Source organism: Thunnus albacares, chromosome 4 (assembly GCF_914725855.1).
Source record: "Thunnus albacares chromosome 4, fThuAlb1.1, whole genome shotgun sequence".
NCBI classification, from domain to species: Eukaryota; Metazoa; Chordata; class Actinopteri; order Scombriformes; family Scombridae; genus Thunnus; species Thunnus albacares.
In genome coordinates this window covers 1,967,903-1,981,477 of record NC_058109.1, presented here as the reverse complement: position 1 = coordinate 1,981,477, position 13,575 = coordinate 1,967,903, and the positions used below count along the sequence as shown (strand labels likewise).

The following is a 13,575-nucleotide window of genomic DNA, read 5'->3' as shown; positions in this document are numbered from 1 at the left end:
TCTGGGGAACACCTTAAACTCCAGGACTGATGTCCAAATTAGGAAATGTGCGTCATGTAGCAGGTGGATGTGACTCCCCTCACTGAGACCTGCTGATAGACGTAACAGCGGAGCAGAGGAGAGACACTGAGATAGTGATGTAACCGACCTGTGCGCTGGTATTTAACATGATTTTTTCTTTCTTCCCGAAAACGAAGAATTTTTAAAATATTTGTATGAAACAAATATTCGTAAAAAAACAAAACAAAACACTGTGCTTTGCCGAATAACGTATTTGTATTCAGGCACACCCCTACTTGATACTTTTTACATTATACAGACAGTACATATGACAATATAAAAGTGTATATTAGAGCAGAGTTAAACTTCATCATCATTGAGTGGATCTTTTCCCTGATGTAGAGATTTTGCTGCATCATTTCCTTTAAGATGATCTGCTTTTTCCTCTATTAATCTGGAAAGCAGCATCTGCTGGTTGAAAAGCCTCTTTTTTTTAGTGAGAATGTGAACACCATCTGTAAAGACATTACAGATAACACAAAATTATAAATTACTCAGAGTAACTACATCTGACAACAATGACAGCTAGTAGAGAAATACCTGTACTCTGCTCCTGCCGTGGTCATATCATCCTGTCTTCAGAGTTTCTGGAGAGTTTCTGCACAACTGAATCCACGTCTACAGAGATACCATCAGGCAACTGATTGTATCTCCCAAATCTCCTGAAGTAGCCGTTTCTTTAGCTGGGAGATCTTGTGAATGATGATCTACTGCTTTTTACTACGATCTAAAAATAAAGAGATTATTATACAAATTGATTCCTTTTCAGAATATGTCAAATGAAACATGTGAGTTGTGTTCAACATATCATATATTCTGCCGATACAGATAGTGTTTCTCAGGATTTCCAATTGAAATGCATAAAAAAAACATGTTTCTATTACACTGTGACTTGCACTGGAACAAATCCAGGTTTTGTTAGCTCATCAAAAGCTGATATAAACTAGTCTAAACTAAACTAAATAGAGCTTTTGGTTTCTTGATGTTGTGGATTTGCACTGTTCAGACATTCAGACATCTGTGCTTTGCAAATACTTCAAGCAGACACAGTTTCAATCTGACAACAATCTTCCGATGTACACTAATTAGCCACAATATTAAACCATCTACCTAATAGGTGGTTTTAATGTTGTTGTTTAATGTGTTCTGACAGCTTTCTATCATAGCCAGCATTTACTTTTTCAGCAATTTGTGGTACAGTAGCTCTTCTGTGGACTCGGATCAGATGCTCCATGCGTACCAGTGAGTCTTGGGTGCCGGTTCACCGGTTGTGCTCCTTTGGACCACTTTGGTAACACGGCATAAGATCTGCCGTTTGGAGATGCTCTGACCCGGTTGTCTAGCCATCACAATGTGGCCCTTGTCAAAGTCGCTCAGATCCTTTTTCCATTTTTCCTGCTTCCAACACATTAATTTCAATAACTGACTGTTCATCTGCTGCCTGATTTAACCAACCCTTTACAGGTGCCAGTGTAACGAGATAATCAATGTCATTCACTTCACCTGTCAGTGGTTTTAATGTTGTGGTTGATCAGTGTAAATATACCACATCTATATAGACTTGTATGTAGCACTTTACATGTCTCTCATTTAACCTTTAATACAAACTAGGGATGTGCAGAGAGCCCAGTATTTGTATTTGTATCTGTGTTTGTTGAGGCAGCAAAATTATTTGTATTTGTATTCGATTCAAAGTGGAAAGAGGCTTAAAAATCCTGTTTTTGTTTTTATTATGCTTTTCATTTTAGAAAATTAAAGTGTCAGTAGGAATGGGAGCACTCCAAGAGTGATGTCCAAATTAGGAAATGTGCGTCATGTAGCAGGTGGATGTGACTCCCCTCATTGAGACCTGCTGATAGACGTCACAGCGGAGCAGAGGAGAGACACTGAGATAGCGATGTAACCAACCTGCACTCTGGTATTTGACTTTTTTTTTTCTTCCCGAAAACAAATAATTTTAAAAATATTTGTATGAAACAAATATTCCTAAGAAACCCCATTATCTGTGCTTTGCTGAATAACGTATTTGTATTTGGGCACACCCCTAATACAAACTCATCATACTTGCTACCATAGATGCCTGTGATTAGTGGACAATCCACTCAACCTCCTGAGACGCAGCTGCCACTGAGGTTGATCACAACCAAAAATGACAACATTTCAGTTTCAGTAAGATCGATGCATATAGCATCTAACGGTTTGATAGAAAATCTATACAAACCTTATTGTATCTTGAAGACAAGGCTCCATGGAGCCCATGGCAGGGAGAGTTAACATGTCTGTTCTTACTGTTTAGTATAAAATAAATAAACACATCAAACTGAATGCTAGCAGGGTATGTGTACATATCAGAAAGTTAATACAAGTTGTGTGGCAGGTTTTTCCTCAGCAGGTCACCTACAATAGGTGACTGTAGAATTTACTACTAGTTATGGCTCAAAAGGTGCCCAGATTGCAGAAGTGCCATCTTATGATCATTTCTACAGTGAAGAAACAATTATATGGACTTATAAAGCTAAAACTCTAATAGGAATGTACTTACAAACCTGACTTGGCCATGTATTTGGTGGTCACAGCAGTATCTTGAAAGAAAACTGTTTACTTGCTCGACTTCTTCACCAATAGTGGTGCTTAAACCTCCTTGGTTCCTTGCTCTCAACATGATATGCAGGGAGATGCAGAGCTGGTTAACAAGGAAATATTCAGTTCTGTCAACTTAGTGATAACATGTATACACATTATTACCTATTGCATTTATACCATGGTCACCTAAAGTATTTGTTTCTGATTGGATGATAATGTTTGCTTGTCACATACAAATAACAAAAGTAATTTAATGTGTGTGAAATGCACTGTATACACCAGTCTGCTGGTGTGGAAAATAATGAGAAGATAAGATTTTTAGAAAACATAAATAAATATATGTAAAATATGCAATAAGCATGGCGTTGTACAGGAATGTGCTAGATATGGCAGTCAGAGTTCTGCATTCCTAAGGATTTTGTATTGTTATGCAACATTGTGTATATAATGTATAATACAGATCAAAGTTTTGTTTTTTTTAATGGAAAGTTTATATCTAGGCTGTTTCACTCTATTGGTTAAGACGTAATGTTTGTTTTCTACAACTTTTGCAATTACCATTTTGAAAAGAATGAACACTCTGAAAGACATCACCTCACATTTTGTGTTGTTTGCTTTATGATGCATCTCAGATGAGCACAGTTTCATTTCCTTGAAAGGATCCAGATGATGTAGCACGTCAGTCACTTTTACAAGATATGAAAAGTACCGACAGGTCACATCCATGGAGGCAATGAACTCTTTTTGAAAGAACATCAGATAAGCAAAGATTTGGCCCTGAAACCTGTTTAGACCTTCAAGGATGAAATAAATCATCATTTAACATACTGAACATTAAAAACTAGGTTATATAGAAGGATTTAACATGCATATTAAAAAAAGAAAAACATTAAAGAAAAAGAAACAAACAAAAAGATGTCCTTCAGAAGAAATCCATACCTACAAACAGTTATTTCCAAACCCTCTTCATCCAACCTGGTTTCCACTGGTCTGGCAAAATATAGACTGACACAGAGTGATCAATATTCTACCTATCGATTCAGATTTTTGTTTTTTTTTGGTTTTTGGTTTGCTCATCGTCTTTAACAACTGGCCAATCGTTATCCCTCCTTAGGGAAATACCTTAGAATCTTAGAGCTGTGAGTCTTCCTCCTTCAGAAACCAAACAGAAGGTTTCTGTTAAACTTTGAAAACAATACTTCAAACTGAAACTGAAACCTCTACATTGTTATTTATAATTATTCTTATTGTGATATTTAAAAGTATTCTTGGGCACTTTGACATTATTAGACATTTGTATATCTTACATAAAAATGAGAAACGACACAGAGCACATTTGAGAAGTCGTCCATGGAAACTGTTTGGAAAAGGGCAGGAAATACTTGGCAGGTGATTGGATGAACAGTCCGTCCATCACCATCTATCACCGTCTTACCTTGCGAGGCAGCTGGATTCGCAACGCTGATACAAATCAGACACCAGTGCATAACTTGAAGACTGACAAGATGGATTCTCGAGTTATCTCTTGATGTCGTGATCTCATGAATCTTGTGGCCTCACGAGGTAAAAAGAGAGAGATGGAAAATGACAGAAGTTCCCTGCAACCCCTTATGCCACCAGGGCACACGTCATTGCGGTATTTGATAAGCTTACTTCTATGGTTCAGAACATGCAGACTAGTTCTCATCTAGTAGTTCTTGTTCAAATCAGCCACATCAGGTGTCCTCTGACTCCTTCAGTGACTGCTTGTACTGTAACTTGTGGCACATGAAGATCATAACGGCCTGAAAGCAGCAAAAACATAAAAGAGAAGTTAAAAATGAATAGCCAAAGTCATATGTAAAGGTATTATTAGAATATACTCAGTTTACACACCATTTATGCAAAACATAATGACAGTGAGTGAAGATCTGCATCACAAGAAAGTATTATGGATAACAAATTTAAAGAAAAACACTTGTATACCCTGTTCACAGATGCTGTACTTCCCATCCATAAGAGTCACTGACTGAGATTGTTGAATGTACTTATGGAAACCATTAATAATGGTTTGCCTGTTGGGTAGTATGTGCTGCTTCTGGATGGTACAGTCGCATTCTGCACAAAACCACTCCACAGGCATACATTCCTGGCAACAGATGACAGCTTTTTCTGAGTGGCAGTGACTACAACATCTATCTGTGGTGCTCTGGGCTGCCAGCAGACTGTCAAGATTTTTGCCGTCTTGACTGTTGCCAGCATTGCTGAACTTCCTCTGCCTTTTGCTCCAACTATGCAGCGGTGGCTGCTGGCCATCAGGATTGTCTTCCTTCTGTAAAAGCTCCTCCAGCCTTGAAGTAAAATCTTCAAAAAGAAAGGGAATCTTGTTATGGTGGCAGTAAGGCATATTAGTGCATTAGGAGACATTAGGACATAGTTACTTGGCAAATCATTAACTTAAACAAAAGTGAGTAATACTTGAAATGTAAAAAAAATGTAAAAACTACTTTAATCAGCATGCAGGTACGTGGTGGACACTGAGGTAATTGTTGAACTATTGTTAGATTTTTTCACATTGAAAGACTTAAGAAGCACTACCAGGCAGGATTAAAAATAGCTATTCAATGTTGTTTAAACAAAAAGGAAGATATTTTTAATGATTTGGTAACAGAGCTGGCCAAACTTGGTAGAACCTGCATTACTTTGTTGAGTTATATTCATTCTGTCTCTCTAAAACCTTTGTTAACATAATGTATTATAATTACAAGGTGGTACATATTAACAGTATAGGCCAACAATATTTTAACCCAGGTGTAATATAAAGATTGACATAAATTTATAAAAAAGGACAATGTCAGCAGATGATACTTTTTTCTTTCTTATATTCCCAGTTACCCTCTGGCCATCTAGGTCCCTTTTCCACCACTTGACCTGAGATTTGTGTTTGGAGAATAAACAAATGCATGATAAACAAAAACGTCAAATTCCACAGTCAGTTAGCATAGGTTTACAAAAATGAACACACTTACCTACAACCATTACTTGCTGAAAACCCCACAGCTGGTTTTAAATTAAACATGCATATGATTTTTATTTTTTAGAAGTCTCCTAAATTATGAATACATTCTCGGGTCTTGGCAGTTGTCACACAAGTACAGCAGCTGTCACCCAGATAACTGACCTGAGTCAAGCTCAACCTAGCAGACAGTAAAGCTAACGTTAGAGCCCTTTAAATTCACCGTAACACCCCACTGAAAACACAACCCATTAAAACAGTGGTGACCTGAATTAAATATCTGTTCACCACAAGCTTACAGCTGCTGTCATCCGCTAAGTGTAATGTTCACCATAAAAACAGACTCTATGAATAAACTATGAATAAAGTGGGTCGGTTGCAGGCAGGTGTGTACTATCATGTTAGCCTTTCCTGGTGTTTCAGCCAATCTCAGAACAGTTTCAACAAAGTACACAACACTTTGTTAGCTAGACAGTCTGACCTGAGAAAAGCTAAATTTAGCCAGAGACAGCTAGCTAAGCGTCCTTCTTTGGCTGACATAAAACTAAAAGCAAAATTCTTTTATATACTGATGTCAGAGCTGCTGCTGTCATAAGTTAGCCCCAAAAAATGTATCCTCTTATGAGACACGGAGACAGCTGTTACTGTTAACAAAGAATGACCAACAATCCACCACTCACCCGTGCTACATGGGTGTTTAAAACAAACAAACCCTCCATGCTAAAGCTAGCATGGCAGACTGGAGCTGCTTTTTTGAGACAGAGGGATCAGAGTTCAGGTTAGCATATATGACATTAACATGTGCGGCATTAAATAATAATGTCAGACAAAGTACCACAAAGTAAGTAGCTAGCAAAACGTGGAGCTAAAGTTTTTTAAATTGACATTAGTGGTGTTTCAACTGTCTGTTAAAATGTAACGTTAGCTTGATAGTTTGGCTAGCTTTACTGCTGATGCATTCCCACTGTGTTGTTTGTCCACAATTACTGTAATTAACACCATACAAGTTAAAGTTCTTTATGCTCACTCAGATTTTAAAAGGATGGCTTTTTATATTTTCAGAGTGAGTGAAGGAATTAGATGAGAAGAGACAGAATCAAGGAAAAATTGCAGCATGTGTTGGCGTTGAAAGACACCATCCAGTGTTGCAATCTTTGGTCTTAAATTGATATTTTCATCTGCAACACACACTTGAGGTGTTTACACTGGCAGAACATATTTTGCTTCACTGCCACAATACTTTAGTCACTGGCTGTATGCAAGTGACAGATGAATAACAGATTCTTAAACTATGAGACCTGCCAAGGACGGCAGTCTCACATATACATCCTTTGGTTTGCTTTTAGCTGCCGTATCTAATTGAATACAAAGGAGGAAGCGAGTGGGATTGCCAGTGATCATATTTGATTTTCTTTTGTTTTTCCAGCAGAAATTGGCATCTGATGTCTGTGAGCAGATTATCAATGAGAGTGACAGACCTCAGGTAGGGGCCTGTATATAAAATACTACTTTATCTCTTAGAGATTGTAAGTTATTTGTTCTCAGTGTAGTATTCAGGGGGTCTTTGAGTATGCAGTATCCATCCCGAGTAGTCATGGTCTGTAGGGACTTCTCTTGTCTGTATGTCTCCTGTTAGGATAGAGTGACATAATGGTGACCATAGTTTTACCTGGATGAACATCCCTGGTTAGGTGTGAGTGGTTGAAAGAGGGTCAAGAAAGGACCCACCCACTTCCCCACAAACTGAACAAGTTCACAATATAGAATATTTTATCTCAATGTGTCATGAGATTTGAGTTGTGTCATGATTGGTTTTAATTTTTTCCTGTTTTCAGCAGAAATTGGCACCTGATGTCAGTGAGCAGATTGTTATCAGTGAAGAGACCCCAGGTAGGATCCTATTTTATAAAATACTACTTAATCTCTTAGAGATTGTAAGGTATTTGTTATTGGTGTAGTATTTAGTGGATCTATGAGTATGTATTATTATCCAGTGTTTGTTCCCTGGTTCTAAACAGTATGCTAGTCAACATTAAGCTGTGAGGGATTTATATTAACATTTTGACCTTAAGCCACCTTGGTTTTTTTATTTATACAGCACATAACTGTAATATTCACATTATGAATAGATTTTGATAATTTTGTACATTTTTGGAAAAGTTTTTAATCACAAGCATGACATTATCTTCTTAAATGAGGCACACTAGTTTTGTCATCATTCACAAATGCCATTAAATGAAATCTTTGCCTCCAGAGGTTGTGAACTCTGATTTGGATGGACTGAAAAATATGCTTTGAGTAATGAGATACTGACACCCTCCTCTCTCTTTTCTTCACAGACAACAGAGGTAACTCCAAACATAAGTGGGGAGAGAGTGAGGTATATGCAGTTGAAAGACACATGATGCGTTTTATCCATACATGCAAGGTACCTCAAAAGACTGACTGCATTTGGTCTATCAACACTATGCACTGAAAGACTGAAACCAGACTGCTCTTTACATAACAGCAGTACTGCTAAGCTGGTTTTACAGGCTTTTTTTTTTTTTTAACCAAAGCCCTACCTACTATTTATATAGCCAAAGTTCCTGGTAGGAGTTTGGAGCACAACCTGCCATTGGCATGTTGTTTGCGAGCCTAAGAGATAGATGCTCTGAACATTCTCTAGTCAAGCATCCTCACTGACTCTGCTGACCAGATGAATTATTTTTAAAGCTAGCCAAGCCCCTTGGCAAATCTGTAATTTTAGAGATCATTCCATTTGATCTGTGGGGTGTTTGTACATGAATTCTGTTTCTAAAACAAGTTAACTGCAAACAAAAGTCTGTTTGGTGTGTTTATTTTCATGCAGATTTTCATTGTGGTGCTACCATGGCTGACATATTCAGTCTATTTCTTAATCTGCTTTAATACCCAGTGTTTCCTGTAGAAATTTGTAGAAATACAACTGTTGTGAGCGGGCACACCTGAGTGGGCATACCTACATAAGACATACAGGTACGGGAAGGATTAGCCAGTAGTTTAGCTATCATCCTTCTCTTTGTTACAGCCTTCAGAGAGTCAAGGCTCCTGAACCAAACCAGCCTTCTTAATCAGTTTTGCAGGGATGAACTGATTCCTGTAGTGTGATTGTTATTGATGATGTCTGATAGTGATATAATAGTGATAAGGGCACAAGATAACAGACAATAACCATAGGTCTCGTTTGAAAGACTAAATTCCAAGCTTGCAAGAATTAAAACTTAAAATTAAAAAAAAAAAAATTAAATTAAATTATTAATTAACATTGCTCTTCGTTTGATAACATTAAAAGTAAAGTTAGGCTTTGCTGACGGCTTCACAGCTCATTTTAAAAAAAGACGAGAGAGAGAGAGAGAGGTAGTGGTCGAGCGAGATAGAAAGTGGATGAGAGCGAGCAGTGGTAGCGAGAAAGCCGGTGAATGAGAGGACGTTGTTACGTTATTTTCTGATTGTTTCATGTCAGTTACAAATAAACACACCCACACCCTGCACCTCCACACAGCCCTGCGGAGGTGCTGCAATGCCTGATAATGGTGCCGCAGCTGCTAAATACACATCATATGTGTATTATGGGAGTAAGATAAAAAGAAAACAGAATTACTGTAGATTAAAATGTTTTTTTCCATATATTTTCATGTATGAAAAGACCCAAAATGAATACTGTAAGTGGACTACTGATAACTATAAGCAAATTATTTAAACAGCATTTGTATAGGAATGATTCTGTCCCAAGCTTTTTGATCCATATAAGCGGTTTCCACTGTATTTCAAACATGATTTCAGGCCAGTTAGAGTTATTAAAGCTGTGACGTTCTGCCTTTGTATAATTATCCAGGCTGTTGCTGTTTGTACTGTATTTCATGCAGTAGAAGTAAGAAACAGTAAGAAACAGTTGAAGACTTTATCTGATGATATTTAAACTACATTTAACTGATAAAAATGTTTACTGTTAGACACATTTTGAATGCAGGACTTTTACTTAAATATAGTTGTTTCGCAACATGACACCTAACATCACAAACTGAACTGGCTGACAGGACGCTAATCTTCGCTTAGCTTTATGCTAACAACATATTAATACATTGGGAAATCCCATAGAAAAATGGCACAGCTAGCAGAGTTAGTGTTTCACTATTTAACTTGAAACAATCACTAGATATGTACACTAAATGGTCTTTATGAACCCATAATAACTTTTAAGATGTAACAGGAGCATTTCCAAACAAACAATATGACAGGGGGGTCTTGAAGTCCTCTACCACTTAGCGTCTACAATTATCTAGTGCAGCCCACCGTTTTACCACCATGGCAGCACCATCGTAATGCGGCAGTAGAGCAGACAAATGGAGTGAACATCTGTAGTTATGTAAGAAGACAATATTTCCATTCTTGATGCCATTTATTAAGCACTGATTTGTCAATTGTCTGAGACCTGGAACCAGGCTGTCCTTAATAAACACACACGAACATTTCATCTTAGTTAAAGATCTGGTAAAATGGCCTTTTTGACTTATTTTTATAAGTAGAGTCTATTTTAAACATTTGTGACATTTTATTCACCAAAAGTTTGGTGAAAGCAGCAAAGCTTTAAAGCAATTTCACAAAAGGTTTAGAGGGTTTTACTTTGCTTCACGTCGTGTCTGACAGCTCCTTCTATGATAGTTTATCTAAAATCACAGTAAAGTGCTGCACTTGGACACTTATTGCTGAAATGACCTGAGACTGGGCCGTTGTAAATGCAGCTGAGCCTGAGTGCTCTTTCTACATCACACTGCTTGGAATTTATTATTTTCTTTTTTTTTTTTTACAAATACACACATTCACAGGAGGATCTGCAAATTACATAACCAGTAAATGGGAACATCAGCTTTTTTCCCCCTCAATTCTCATACTCCAGTTTCTTGCAGGTACTGATGATAGGTAATATCTCTGAAAAATGGCAGATGTAATACTTTTTGAGCAAATGACAGCGACGGATCCTCTAATTTCCATGTAGAGATCCATCAATAGTGATGAACAAGGTCTCTGGGAGGGTGAATACAGTCGGAATGATGTCTGGAGATTTGCTTTTGTATTAACTTTCCTCCCTACTGCTGACGTTAGGTGTGTCTGTGTGTATATAAAAAGCAGGTAATGTGTGGTTGCATCAGACTATGTATGAGGCGATGATGTATAATTTTGTCATCAGTATTTTTTTTCTGCAGAAATAGCACATTATGAAAGGTATTTACAAATAAGTATGTGGAAGATGGAGAGAGAATCTGTGATGTGAGAGTGTGTGTGTGTGCTTCTTTTTTGCATAAATAGATTCATGATATATTTTCTGACATAGAAAATGCACCTGATAGCACATTTTTGGACTCTGTGTGTGTGTGTGTGTGTGTGTGTATATATATATATATATATATATATATATACACACACACACACATATATATATATACATATATATATATATATATATTAGGGATGTGCAGAGGGCCCAGTATTTGTATTTGTATCTGTATTTGTTGAGGCAGCAAAATTATTTGTATTTGTTTTCGAATAAAAGTGGAAAGAGGCTTAAAACTCCTGTTTTTGTTTTTATTACGCTTTTACTTTTAAAAAATTAAAGATGAAAATTAAAGTGATGTCCAAATTAGGAAATGTGCGTCATGTAGCAGGTGGATGTGACTCCCCTCACTGAGACCTGCTGATAGACGTAACAGCGGAGCAGAGGAGAGACACTAAGATAGTGACTATAACTGACTTGCTGAAACAAATATTCATAAAAAACCCACTATTTGTGCTTTGCCGAATAACGTATTTGTATTCGAGCACACCCCTAATATACAGATATAGATATATATATATTCAGTATGTGAATTTACCATGTTTTGGGGATATAAATCTGATCACATAGTCACATTGAAGATAAAAAAAAGCTGATCCCCACAAGGTAAACCATGAAATTTTAGGGTTAAAAATGTCCTGTGGTCTCAGGTCACAGTGTGTAACAAACATGTTGAATGTATGTTTTTGATCTGCTGATTTTTAAATATATTTTTAATCCTAACAAGTAAGTTTATTTATATAGCACCTTTACAGAGCAGACGTCATAAAGAGCTTCACAATAAAAGACAATAAAAAGACAATAAAAGACAGAGAGACATAGACTATGTTATGCTAAAAACTTAAAAAAGCAACTCTAAACAAGTAAATCTGCCTTTTGAAGACGTCTACAGTTTCCATAGATCATCAGTCCAATGGGAAGGATTTCCAGTTTATGGGCTACAACATAAAGTCCTGAGTCTGGAGTGAAGAACAACCAATCAGAGGACCTCAGACTCCTCCTGCTGATGTACAGCAGGGCTCGAGTAGCTCTCTAATGTCGGCAGGTGTCTGATCATTCAACGTGATCGCAAGAGTCTTAAGTATGATGGGAAGGAAATCACAGACATGGCGGCAACATTTTGGAGCACTTGAAAGCGATCTAGTCTTGCTGAAATGGACGAAGACAGAATTGCAATGAAATATATCCTTGTTTACTGTTTTTCACCTGTAGATCAGTGTAATGCTGTGAAATCAATGGCATGAATGTGAGTCACATAGACATTAACAATGCAAACAAAACAAAGACCTGCTGGTAAAAACATGGCTTCATAGAGCTGCAACGGTTCAAAGGGGACCTTTAAGTAAGCGTTGAGACTGAGAACAACACTAGAAAAGTCAGAACAGTGTAAGGGGGGGGCTGCGTTGGTGGAGGCGTGTTGCTTCAGGTACTGTTGAGACAATAAAATATGATCCAGGAAGTCCAGTTTGAGTAATCGATCCAAGAGCCTGGAGGATCATCAGATGCCAGAACACTGCAGCTGTCTGTAATACTCTGAGATGGGATTTTACGACTCTAGAAACTCACAACAGCAATTATTTTCTCTTTATTTTTTCTTTCTGTTAACGGTATAAATACTGATATTCAGAGTCAGAAATATACATTATACATTCTGCAGACAAATACAGAAAACTTGTCTTGGTGCTGTGCTGTTTAACAATCAAATATATAAAGTAAGAGAAAATATAAGCACCACAAAAGTCAAGTAATTATAAATAATATAAAATGATATTTGCAATATAAAGTTTATGAAATATTCTAAAGTGAAAAGAGCTGTTGAGAAATATTAAATATTGATCAGTTTACAGTATAAACACTGCAATGTGCAAATAATAATAATGCAGATTTTATGTATTATTATATTATATTATGTTCAGAGCCTTGTTGATGAGTTCAGCTGCAGTCAGGAAGTCATCTTGTGGCAGGTTGTAAGTGTCTGCTTGTCTATATTTGATCAGCCAACGCAGAAAACTGCCGGATAACGTATCGTTGTGTTCGGACAGAAGTTGAACCAGGATGACCTTGTGGTTTTTTTGGTGAGAGCTTTGACCTCCTGCTGTGCTGACAGACTTATTCAAATGTTATTTTGTTTCAGTTAACCTTTATTTAAGCAGGTAAACCAGCTTTAGATGAGGCCAGAACAGCAGAATTACAAGTTATGAATGAATTAAACGTTTTCTCACGTCGTATTAAAGTCGGTCTGAACAAAACGTCCTCCTCGTTGACAAAAACAAGTTTGTGTGAGTGTTGGATCAACCTGCTCTCTGCAAACACAATCAGGCGTGAACAAGACTTAACAAATACATGTATTGATCAGGATATAATGGAATCTTCCTTCTTTTACATTGACATGTTTTCACTGCTGGACTTCTTTATTTCCTCTCCCCTCTCCCTTCATCTCCATCTGTCTTTTCTCCTTTTGTTTCCCGCCTCTCTCCACACTCATTCTTTTTCTCTCCCCTCAGAAATCCTCATCTTCTTTTTCTCCCCTCTCATCTCCTCCCCCCTCCTCCTCCTCCTCCTCCTCCTCCTCCTCCTCCTCCTC

The 13,575-nt window shown here is 37.3% G+C and overlaps 1 long non-coding RNA gene across 1 annotated transcript; it reads right to left on the bottom strand.

Moving 5' to 3' along the window:
- Window positions 1-296: 296 nt before the first annotated feature.
- LOC122981381 lies at window positions 297-2,788 on the bottom strand. Its single transcript, XR_006403226.1, has 3 exons — window positions 2,607-2,788; window positions 601-787; window positions 297-515 (listed from the first exon to the last, which is right to left on the bottom strand). It is a non-coding gene; the product is annotated as an uncharacterized LOC122981381 (long non-coding RNA).
- Between the last annotated feature and the right edge of the window lie 10,787 nt (window positions 2,789-13,575).